The sequence below is a fragment of the Pinus tabuliformis genome, chromosome X (genome assembly GCF_031772625.1).
Source record: "Pinus tabuliformis cultivar Carrire ecotype Pingquan chromosome X, CPIR1, whole genome shotgun sequence".
Classification (NCBI taxonomy): Eukaryota; Viridiplantae; Streptophyta; class Pinopsida; order Pinales; family Pinaceae; genus Pinus; species Pinus tabuliformis.
The window spans coordinates 416,600,720-416,613,542 of NC_142308.1; the positions used below are offsets into that span (position 1 = coordinate 416,600,720).

Here is a 12,823-nt window from a genome sequence, read left to right on the forward strand (position 1 = left end):
TCTCTCCCCACCTCTATCTTTATGTCTATCTCTCCCTCTCTTACCCTTCTCTACCTCTCTCACTCCTCCCCCTCTCTCTCTCTTCATTCCTCCTCTCCCCTATCCTTTAGTTTATCTTCATCTTTCCCTTGTCACTCCCCCTATCTCTTCACCTCTATCACGCTATGTCTTTGTTATTCCCTCCCTTATTTATCTAGAGTTAATATATATTAAAATATAACAAATTTAATATTGTATTAATCCAAAGTTATTAAATTTAATAATATTAATATTATAATACATTAATATGAATATTAGATTTAATAATATTAATCTTTTAATATAATTTTAGGGTTAATAATAATTTGGTCCATGGTATTTGGCCCATATGCTTGACCTAAATAAAACCTCTTTTTTTGAGTGTTCGTAAATATAAAGAGGTTTATGGAGTAAAAAAAAGAAAAAATTATTTATTTACCATACCTCTTTTATTTACCATGGTATTTGGCCCATAGGCTTGGTATATAATTAGATGTTGATTTCTAATCCTATATATATATATATATATATATATATATATATATATATATATATATACCTCTTTATACCTATTTTATATTTATTTATTTACCATACCTCTTTTTTGAGTGTTCGTAAACCTCTTTATATTTTAAATTTATATCATTTTTATACATAATAATAATTAGATTGATTTTTTAATTAAAAATGTTAAATATTAAATGTTAAACATTACACATTTACATTTTTACGTGAGATCTAGCCCCATATTGGGGGCTTTTGGTGCAAAAATGATGATATCTAAAGCCTAGTTGAAAATGGGGCAAGTTGTCTTAGGCTATGCTTTTAAATAATTTATAATTTTAACCTTAAACAGATAAATTTCTCATGGTAAAATGAGTCTCTCATTAGGTGTTGAGTTTTAAGATATTTTTTAGGCATCATATTTGGTTTAGAATATCAAAGTTGAAAAATGTTAAAACTTTAATTTTTTTGGTACTCATGACATTTGGTTTTAATGACGTGGTTGAAAAATGTGGAAATTTTAAGGTTTCTCATAGTCATTATATTTGATATTTAATGCCATAATTGATAATTGTTGAAATTTTATGGTTTTCCATAGTCATTATTTTGGCTTTTAATGTTATTTGATATTTAATGCCATAATTGATAGTTGTTGAAATTTTAAGGTTTTCCATAATCATGATTTTGGCCTTTAATGCGATGACTAAAAACATGTAGGAATTTTAACCCTAAAAAAGGGGTGATGCAACATCACCACATTTCAATGAGTTATATTTTAACCCTAAAAAAAGGGTGATGCAACATCACCACGTTTCAATTTCGAGTTATTTTTTCATGTTTTTTTGGCACAAGATAGGGTTTTTTGGGCTAAAGTTCTTGTTTTTAGGTTATAGCTCTCATTTTGTAGGTAAATTTATCAATGGAGACAAATGTGAGTGACCATGCAATGGGAGGAGTCTTTATCTAGGGAGGAAGGCTTGTGTGCTAGCATTTTGAAGTATCTCATGGGGTGGTTCTCAAATATGCTACCTATCACATGTACCTCTATGCCTTAGGTGCAAGCTATGACGAAGTGGAAATACTATTTGATGTGAAAGAAGATAGTAATCCACATAGATCAATAATTTTTACCATATTTACAGGCCCAAAGTAACCTACACCAAACTAACCATTACAGGTGGATGAGTTTTTCACAGTAGTTTCATTTAGTCATTAAGTACAAGAAAGGAAGCATAAATTTTTTGGCTAACATACGTTCAAAGCCACCCACTTCAAAGATCATAGTTTTAGGAACACTTATACACATATTTTTTCACCAATGACATATATTGAGAGGCATATACATAGGATGACACTTTCTAGTAGGTGTTTTGATAGTTGCAAAGCTAGAGTTCCGTCACGTGTGCAAGACGATGATAGCATAGTTGACTACCATCACTATAATGGGTAACTCTATAGGTTAGATAAGTTATGTGTTCCTATTCTAGCTAATGAGAGAGACTCACACATCCAAGTTTGCAAAGAATTTTGGTGTAGGGAAGATAGTGGCCAACTTGCAGAAGTATGCATACATGCCCATGATGTAAGATGAGGTAGTTAGGTTCATAAGAGGGTCCATTATTTGTTGTAGCACCAAAACTAATAACAAGAAATGAGGTCTATATCATCTATTGCTAGTACCCACTCATCCTTTGGAAAAAAATTCCATGGATCTTGTGGGAGGTTTACAAACAACCAGGAAGGGACATGACTACTCGTTCATGGTAGTTTATAGGTTATACAACATGTGCAATTTCATTTATTTTGAAAGGACCATAAGAAGGAAATAAGTAGAGAAATTGTTCTTTGAAAAGGTTTGGGTGCAGTTTACCCAAACAACATCATTTTAAATAAGGACACCTAATTTATCAATATATTTCAGACTACATTATGGGAGAATAGAGACAGGAATTTCACAAGGTGTACAACATTTAATCCATAGAAAAATGGGAAAATATTAGTCAATAGGTCTTTGGTGCAACTTTTGAGAGATTACAATAAGAACCATTAATTGAACATCTGTGATGAAAATATAATGTATACAACACTCTTATAGCATAGCAATGTACACTTCTACTAGTAGGTCCCCATTTGAAACTTGTTTTGGATACCACCTTCACCTTTGGATGTTGTATATGGAAAATAAGGAGTTTTAAAGGAGGATCTCATAATGGATGTATTAAGAGTAGAAAATTTTGTTGAGAAAATTAGACAAATTCATTTACAAATACAAGAGAACATGAAGGAGACATATGAGAAATACAAGGGAAGGAATGATCAACATAGAACAAAGGATTTATTTAAAGTTCAAGATAGAGAGCATTGTTATAGTTCAACAAGGAGATACTACAAGGTCTTTGTAATAAAATAAAGTCTCTATGATATGGTCCTTTTGAGTTACTAGAAATATGGGAAATAATTCCTACAAAAATCGCCCACTCCCATACATGTGCATTTACTGAGTAATGAATGTGGAAAATTTCAAACTCTATCAGTCTTCTATCTTGGATCATGAAGAAAAATAATTCTTACCTTCCAGAGAGGTCTTAGCACTAGATGTTTAGGTAAAGTTGACAAAGGATATAGTTTTCTATAAGAAGTTTAAAACTACAAATCAAGAGAAACGTGAAATTTCATAGATTGGGTTGATAGTACAACATCTAGGTAAGGCTAAATCATACTCCAAGGTGAAGGTAGAGGGGAACATTCCTTACCTCATCCAGTAAAATATTTTGGGGACCAAAAGCCTCCCAAGATGGGAAGTTATCATATAGATTAGATAACTATATTGTTTGCCATCTATCTTGATGCTTTCAAAGTGTAAAAAGTGTAGGAATTAATTGTAAGAGAACTTTTATTGACACAACCCAGTTTGGAGAATTACAGTATGAAACCTTTCTGGGTCATTTTGAGGCCTTAAATGATGCTTTTTGGGGGTAAAAAATTCCAACATAAATTTTTAGCCCTATGATGTTAATCTACAATCACAAACATTCCCAACGATGCAATGATTATTCCAATCACAGTTCACATTAAAATTTTATGCCTTCTGCAGGTTTACGTATCGTGGTTCACCACCATGGTTCAAGAGGATGCCATATCAACCCTCATTAATCATACCGAAGGATCTATCCATCTTGGGATTATGAAAAATACTTTATAAGGGCCAAATTTGTATATCTAGTTGAGGTTTGAAGGAGTCAAACATTCCCCCTAGTTAGCTATCGAGTTATGTTATAACTAGGGTGTTAATAGGAAAAAATGTTCCATTCATTTTAAATTTTATCTTGTTCTACAATAGAGTAGAGAAAACTTGTAAGTGGGAGTTAGAGGGCACTATAGGGGGAGGGTTTAGTGTCTATATCAACCTATCAAGCCATAGGTCTCAAATAACTCCACAAAGAGTGTCTTCTCCTTTTGTACATGCATTATTCCCATTCCAAAGAAAGAGACATCAAAACAACCTCATCTTCTAGTTGTATTTTCTCTCATAACATTTTCCTAGTAGCATATCTTATGTTCATAATTTTTGTTGTTTGATTGTATTTTATTATTCTCTCTTTTCCAAAAAATTTACCTATTTAAGCATAAACATAAAATAATAATCAATAAATCTAAAATATAAGAAAATTAGCCCATATAGTATAGGCATTAGTTTATTTTTATGAGTTATGTTGTGATGAACTATCTAGTGGAATATCCATTATAGTTTATAGATAAAACTATAATAGGAAAAAAATAATAACCTATATACAAGACAAGAAAAAAATCATTTTTGATGGTGCACAAAATGAGTAAGGTGTTTTAATATAAATATAATTGGCATTGAACATCATGATATTTGACCATATTTGATTAAGAAAAGAGAATAATGAGTATTTCCTATGTCACATTTACTTTAAATATCAAACATGATAATATACTTGCATTTTACCGTTACAAATTATTTTCTTTATAACTCTTCAAAAACAATATGTATGATATGATATTATACCACATTACATCTGTAAGGGGTGGGGTTAATATTGGGAAAACATAATATTATATTATATTATAAATAATATTATTTTTTCTCCAATATTCCTCTAACCTGTTACAAAAAGTAAATTATCATTTTGACAAAAAAAATCCACAAATACCAGGGATTAATATTGGGTAAAACATAATATTATATTATATTATAAAATAAATAATATTATGTTTTCCCCAATATTTTTCAAACTTATTACAAAAAGTAAATTATCACTTGGACAAAAAATATCCACAAATACCAATGTCATATGACAAATTTCAATCATCTCATTTACTTATTAAGATGTTCACCAAATATTAATATTATAAATCCAAGAGATAAATATTATAATAATTATAATATATAATTATATTAAATTTAAGTCCCATATATATTTCATATATTTAATATGCTATAATATTATTATAACAATATAATATATTATTATAATATAATTATTACTATTATAAATTATTATTATAATATAGTTAATATTATTAATATAATATATTGGCCAATATTATTAATATATTTTCTGTATATAAAAGATATTGATAATTATATAAATATATTAATAAATATATATTAATCATTGAGATAATAGTAGTGAGAGATAAACCAATATTATTAATAATAACCATACTTTATTATTATATTATGTTAACTATGTTATAGTTTGAAATATCACTGCTAATATATTAATATAATATTAGATTATAACATAATATTATATTAATATATAGTATAATATTAATATATATATATATATATATATATATATATATAAACAACAACTTTAAGGAAAAAATCACATAAGAGATAATAATAACCATAGGTTGTTATTATTTGTATAATTATTAATAATCGTAGTCAATGAGTCATTTTTACACTATACACTTAATAATTATTAATGTGGTTGATATATGCCTATGAGGTATATCAACCACATTTACTCATGTGGTTGTACATGTACTTCATACAAGCTTATTGGCATATATTAATGACATTAGTAAATGTGGTTATGCTTGTATTATGTTTTCCCCAATATTCCTTTACCCTATTCCAAAAGCTAAATTATGAATTTGACAAAAAATATCCACAAATACCAATTTCATATGACAAATCTCAATAATCACATTTACTTATTATTATACTTATATGTAAAGAAGAGATGAATTGAAAAAATAAAAATAAAATTGAACTATAATAATAAGTAATGTAACAGGATGCCTTCTTCATCAGGATGCCTTCTTCTGGTGGAGCGCGCAACGTCCCTCTTGGCGTTCTCTTTTCATCATCACATGCTGGTTCCTTTGGAAGTGGAGGAACGATCATATTTTCCAGAATTCCAGTCTGCCTCTTGACCTCATTTTGACAAAGATCTTGGGATATTTGCCTTCTGAGGATTAATCTCCGTCTTGGCATTTTTGTCTTTCTCATTTGGGGCATTTTTGGTTAAAATTCAGAACTTTAATATCTTGACTTACATGGTTCCTCCTTTCTGAAGTCTCTGTAGTGCCATGCACTCATAATTTTTGTTTATTTCTAAGATCCATGCATCTGGACAGTAATAGGTTTCTGAACAATTTGCATCAAGGCCTCATGCCTTTGCCTGTATCTGGATTTTTATATTCTCTTAATATAAATTATGAAGCTTTTTCTTTCTGAAAAAATGTAACAGGAAAATCATGCCAATACAATTGCCAATTGGACTTTTTATATATAATGTAAATGGAAAAAAAAAATATGTCATGCTATACAATTTCCAAACTTAATACTTTATAATGGTATTAAGAAAAATTATTTATAATATATTATTTATCTACATTATTCTTTTGATTTCTTATTAATTATTTTTTATTTTAATAAATTAAACATCATAGTGAAAACTTAATTTATATAATTTGATTTTTTATAGTGTAATTTTATAAGTTGTACACATATTTAATTTTATAGAATAAAAAAAATATTAATTTAATGTCAATTATTTAAATTATTTATAAAATAGCGTAGAAAAAATTACTTTAATATCAATTTAAAACGAAATGAAAAAACACATACGATATAAAATAAAAACTAGTATTAAGGTCAAAATGAAACACTCGTAATAATTAATATAGAGAAAATTACAATATACATGAATCAAAAAGCAAGTATTAGGGTCAAAACCAAAAGCTAGACTAAAAAACCATGTATTGAAGTCAAAACCAAACAATAGCAATAAATTAACATGGAGAAAACTACAATGGACCTAAAATCAAAAGGCAAGTATTAAAGTCAAAACCAAACACCAGCGATAAATTAATAGGGAGAATACTACAAGACTGTAACGTTAATTGAATATATTAATTGAATATAGTTTAGAGAATATAGTTTAGATAGTTGAGAGTTTAATAACATTAATGTAGTTTAGGTAACTGGGAGAGTTTAATAATATTAATTGAATATGTTAATTTAATGTAGTTTAAGTAAGTGGGAGAGTTTAATGATAACTTTTCCAAATTCAATATTCTTTTATGTAATGAAATGATATTATTTTGTGAACTAACTTTGTACGAGTTTTTATATAATAATTATGCTGACTTTTATGTTTTTTCCTTCATTATGGGAAATAGCCAGAAAGGAGAGAAACAAAAAAATTGCATGGAAAACATTTTTATTAAGATAATGAAACAAAACATTATGGAGTGCGGCTCTAGGGTTCGGATACTTCGGCAATTCGTGAGCTACGAGAGAGTTAAATTCCTAAAAGTCAACAGCATCCCAGAGTTTTTTCGTTCTGAAAGGTTTGGTGGGCAAACCCTAGAACCGTACTCCATACTCGTCAGTTACCAGAGAAAGATAAGTGACTAAAAATCAACAACATCTCAGTTTTTTTTTGGCGAACCCCAGAGCCGTACTCCATAGTCTGGAGAAAACTCGTAAGCTAAGAGAGAAAGGTAAGTTACTATAGTCAACAATATCCCAGCTTTTTCAGGTCCGTCAGGTTTTCTTGGCAAACCCTAGAGCCGCACCGTCAGGTTTTCTTGGCAAACCCTAGAGCCGCACTACATACTTTGGACAAAACCATGGGCAGCAGTCAAAATGGTATGCTGTGGAGAAAACTGTGGGCAGGCGTCAAAATAGTATGTTGTGGAGAAAACTGTGGGCAGCAGTCCTAAAGATACTATGGTGGTTTTACAGAATCAATGGTCTGAATATCTTTAATTAAATATACTGGCATTGACATTAGTAGGTTATATGAATAGTATACAGTATACAGATATATGGATTCGTTGTATATAGATATTTGGTAGTGTCATAAATAATATTGAAATATTTGTTGTATTAATTTTATAGAACAATATATTTTATAACTTGGCTGGTGTGATTCATAATGATGAATGATAATTTTTTTTTTTTATTAATCATAGTATTGTTTTAAGGGTTAATCTTAAAACAATAATTAAGTTTCAGTGTGTTATTAGATATTTAAATAAATTATAAGGCATATTTTCTTTATCTACTATATTTATTAATACGATTGTGTTAATATATATATGAAAGATAACATGAAATAAATGAATAAACAGTTATAAGTAAAAGAAGAATATGTTTTCAAAGGCATATCAAAAAACCTACTAAAAAGAATTAACGTTTTCAAAGGCATATCAAAAAACCTACTAAAAAGAATTAACCTGTCCAGGGAAATGCCAAGCTCTACTGCAAGCAAACTTATCAAATGCAAAGGTAATCAATGAGTAAGGACTCATGCCTACATTCTAGGTTGCAGATATATTTGGAGTGGAAAGACCGATTTATCCTCTATAAGTCTATTTGTTTGTGTAATTTAGGTGTAGCTATCCTGTCAAAATTGTCTGATATTTTTTATTTGAACTTTTGTGTAGCTTGGGGAGCAGAGGAGCCTCTCAAGATTGAACTGGAAGTTGCTTCTCCATAGGCAACGGAAGTCAGATTCGAAGTGCATTATATTGCATTATACGACACAAACCCTCTTTTCTGGCAAGAAAATGTAAGGATCCAGTAACTAGAATTGCCCTGAAGTTTAGATTATTAGATTTTCCTGCAAATTAAATGCCTCGTATGCTTTGCTTTGGTTGCAGGACAGTCAGACTCATCTCTTTCCAAGTATTTTTGGACATGAAGCAGCTGGGTATACATTTTGCTCTTTCCCATGAAGTCTGTGCTCAATGAACAATCAATTACAACATTTTTCAAAGAACAATTAATTAATAAAATCACACATGTTGGTTTACTTAATTCCTCTCTGAGGGTGGAATCAGAATGACTGCGGCTTTAAATGTAGCCAAAGCCAAGAAGGGTTGAAAAGTAGCAATACTTGGTTTCATGGGTTGCTATCAGATGTGGATAAACTAGTTTACATTCTGCAATTCCTTTTAAGGATTATCCTGATCAGTTAACTTTTCAGCTCTTGTGGCCTAGTTTTTTAGGAATATGATATGATGAGTTTACTGTTTAATTGTCTGTTAGTCTTCTGATCCGGGCTTAACTACGCAGGCTGCTGAAAGTTCAGCAATCGCAGGGACTTGTCGAATAATTCGAATCGTTTTAAACAGAGGCAGATTTGAAAAAGGTAGTACATTTCCCGTTTCCATGGTTGGAGAATATTTGTATATACGTTTAACTGTGGAATTTCCTTTTTAATTCGTTGTTGAAATCCTTGCTGTTAATCTTTTCTTTCTTAGCAAAACGCTTTGCTGAAAAGGAATTTATAAATCCATTGCACCATCTACCGCAAGTTTAGAGATTTTTGAAAGCGTGATTTCTGAAAAAAAAAAAAACTATATAATGATTTTCGATTCGTCCAACATTTCAAATAGTTACTACAACATTTGTCATCAGGTTTGCTGAGATATTTATAATGATATTCAATTCCTTCCTCTTTTCTGGGTTATTAAACTTTTTTTCAAAAAAAAAAAACTATATAATGATTTTCGATTCGTCCAACATTTCAAATAGTTACTACAACATTTGTCATCAGGTTTGCTGAGATATTTATAATGATATTCGATTCCTTCCTCTTTTCTGGGTTATTAAACTTTTTTTCAAAATAAGGTCATACTGGATCGAAATCAATAAGGTCTTACCTTATCCAAAGCAATTTTAAATCTTACTTTAAATTTACTTAATTTAATCAATATGCTATGTATGATGTAAAAATATGATCGCTGTAATTGTGAAATGTAATCTTAGACTAATTCCAGACTCTAAATCTAAATAGATACTTATAATTGTGATTTGAATTTCCCTACCAAACACCATAAAATATAAGTTGATGATGATGGTTTAAGATAATCTCTTAATCTCTTCCTAACTAATAGGAATAAATTAGATGTCAACCATGAACCCTATATAAGAAAGGTGAATGCTATACTGTAAAATATAAGTTTTTGAAGATGGTTTAGGTAATCTCTCATCCTATTTCTAACTAATAGGAATAAGTTAGATACCATTCACAACTATAAACATTATAGAAAAGGGCATTTGCTATTTTTTTCAATAAAATAAGTCATTGTTATTATTTAGAAGGGATGTACATTTTAATTAATCAATGACAAGAATTCTACTTTAATCACTATACTAAAGAAGATGGTGAAGCAATGCAATGCAATGTTGAAACTATATAAAAGTGCAAAATCTATAAATGAGTATTTTTAATTTTCGTTTCCAAACCAAATAAACTTAGAAACATAGTTTATAAAGAGTAACACCACAAGATTAGCAAGAATGTTCTTTTTGTAGAATGGAGAGGAAGTCATGCAACAAACAATTCACAAACATCCTTAACAATGTAGCAAAACCAAGATCTATAATTGTGGGGATAAAACTTAATATGAGGCCACATATTTGAGGATGAGATCAATTTGTACATGCTTGACAATGTAGCAAAACCAAGATCTATCGTTGTGGGGATAAAACTTAATATAAGGCCCACATATTTGAGGATGGGATCAATTTGTTGTTGTCAGAGAGGTGATGAAGTAGTCATCACTATCAAAAAAGTGGTTATTATGAAGTAATCATCACTATCAAGAAACTGGTTGTTGATAAGGAGTCATAATTATCATGAAAGTGGTTTCTTTGTATTTTTTGAACAAGCCTTTGCAAGATGATTCATTACTTCCAAGTCCAACTCATTACAGAAGGGGAAAGGAGTATTTCTAGTTTTTAGAAAATTGGCAAGGAGTTGTTATTTGAACAAGAGATAAGAAGCCTAACTTACAATTAGAGATTAGCTTACCATAGTTGATAAATTATATTTAATATTAGAAAATATTTACAAATATATTTATATTTCAAAATACTTGATTTTTTTTTATTCTTAAAATATTTAAGGGACACATTTGAAAATGAAAACATTTTTAGGAAAATTTGATGCCCTTTCTTTTCTCTCTTCTTAAATTATTTAAGACATTTGTAAATGAAAACATTTTTAGGAAAATTTGATGTCCTTGCTTTTCACATAGGTAAATCCAAAAGTTATATGCACTTAATGAAAAAAAATATCATGTATAGTGAAAAGCATGGATATAAAACTTAGGAAGGTCAAACAATTGATTGAGTGGAGAAGTAGAGAAAATAAAGCCCAATACATTATTGGTTTTGTTTTTTCAAATTTTAAAATATATCATGTCAAAATGAAAATTCATGTAAAAAAGTATGAAATGACTTGTTATTTCAAATTTAAAAATATGTCAAGTCTATATGAAAATCATGTAAAGAAATATGAAATGGTTTGAACATACTATTTGGTGCATAGCCAATAAATATAAAATATTATTAAATTTAAAAGTACTTTGATTTAAGATGTTTATTAAAATTTATATGTCCATCCATATTAATAATTTAAAATTCCTTATAAAGTCGTTACAAAGTTCGGTGCAAATATAAAAGGAAAGAATGTAAAATCCCTTTTGCTAAACCATTTGCTTTAGCTTTAATGGTGGTGTTCTTGTTTTAATGCAAATCTCTTCGCATGTTTAATTTTAGGTTAAAAAGATAAGATAAATCTAAGAAATTAGGAGATTTTTAAACAAGTTTGTATTAGATTCAAAAACAATAATGGGAAAGAGAAGAAAAATAATAGGTAATGGAGAATTTGAATATAAATGGAAATTTAAAAAATAGAAATTTACAAAATTTAAAAAGTATGGAAAATATTTCTACTCTACATAATGTATAATGTTTTGAAATATTTTTAATTATTATATATAGTTTATATAAAATTTTAACTACTTAAAATTTAGGTATAGTATTTTTTTTTAATTTAAAGTTGCCAAATCTCTTTAAAAAAAACTCTAAAAAAATGATCTACTTACAAATGTTAAGCTTTAAATTTTTCATTATTCAATATTAATGCTATGAAAAATAAATTATCAAAAAATTAAAATCACAACAAATATTTTCATTTTTAAAAGTTTATATTTAATAACAATATTTTTCTGTAAAATATACATATAGATATGGATATTGCTATGCACGCTATTTATATCTAATAAAAATAAGTTGGATCCTACCCGCAAACCATGCACGCGCACCACATACAAAAAAAAACGTAGTCTAAAATATTCCATCGAAGTGCTCTGCATTTTATTTAATCAACGTATACCTCTATGCTTTGATGCTATAACTTTTAATATTTTTCAATATTTAATTAAATAAATAACTTTTAATATTTTATATATTTAATTGTTTATTAAATAAAACTAGGCATTGTCACAATTGTTACGGTACTTAAAATTCAAAAATGATTTAGTTATGATTTAATTATCCTAATCTATTTATTTATTATAATTATAATTATATTTTAATTAATTATTTATTTATTATAATTATATTTTTATATATTAATATTGATAGGTATGTTTATTTTAGAAAAAAAATATAATTTTATTTTAACTATTAGTAATTATTAAAAGGATGGTAGAGATTTAATTTCTATAAAATATTCTAAAATATTCATAGTAGTATATACAAATCAAAAAGAAATTTATTTAAAAAATAGTTATGACATGTTTTCTCTTTTAATTAAATTGATTAATTTAAAAAAATATCATTTATACAAGTGTCATACAAAGTGAGTTATTTATTTTCAAAATAGTAATGACATATTTTCTCTTTTAATTAAATTGATTAATTAAAAAAATAGCATTTATACAAATGTCATATAAAATGAGCTATGATTGATATTAGCTCATAGTATTATAATAAAGTCTATTTACAAATTAA

At 28.1% G+C, this 12,823-nt stretch overlaps 1 long non-coding RNA gene across 1 annotated transcript; it reads left to right on the plus strand.

Annotated features, from left to right (window-relative positions):
* The first annotated feature begins 8,458 nt into the window (after positions 1 to 8,458).
* On the plus strand, positions 8,459 to 9,001 carry LOC149140312 (uncharacterized). The gene is made up of 2 exons (XR_016265308.1): positions 8,459 to 8,585; positions 8,677 to 9,001. It is a non-coding gene; the product is annotated as an uncharacterized LOC149140312 (long non-coding RNA).
* The last annotated feature ends 3,822 nt before the right edge of the window (positions 9,002 to 12,823 follow it).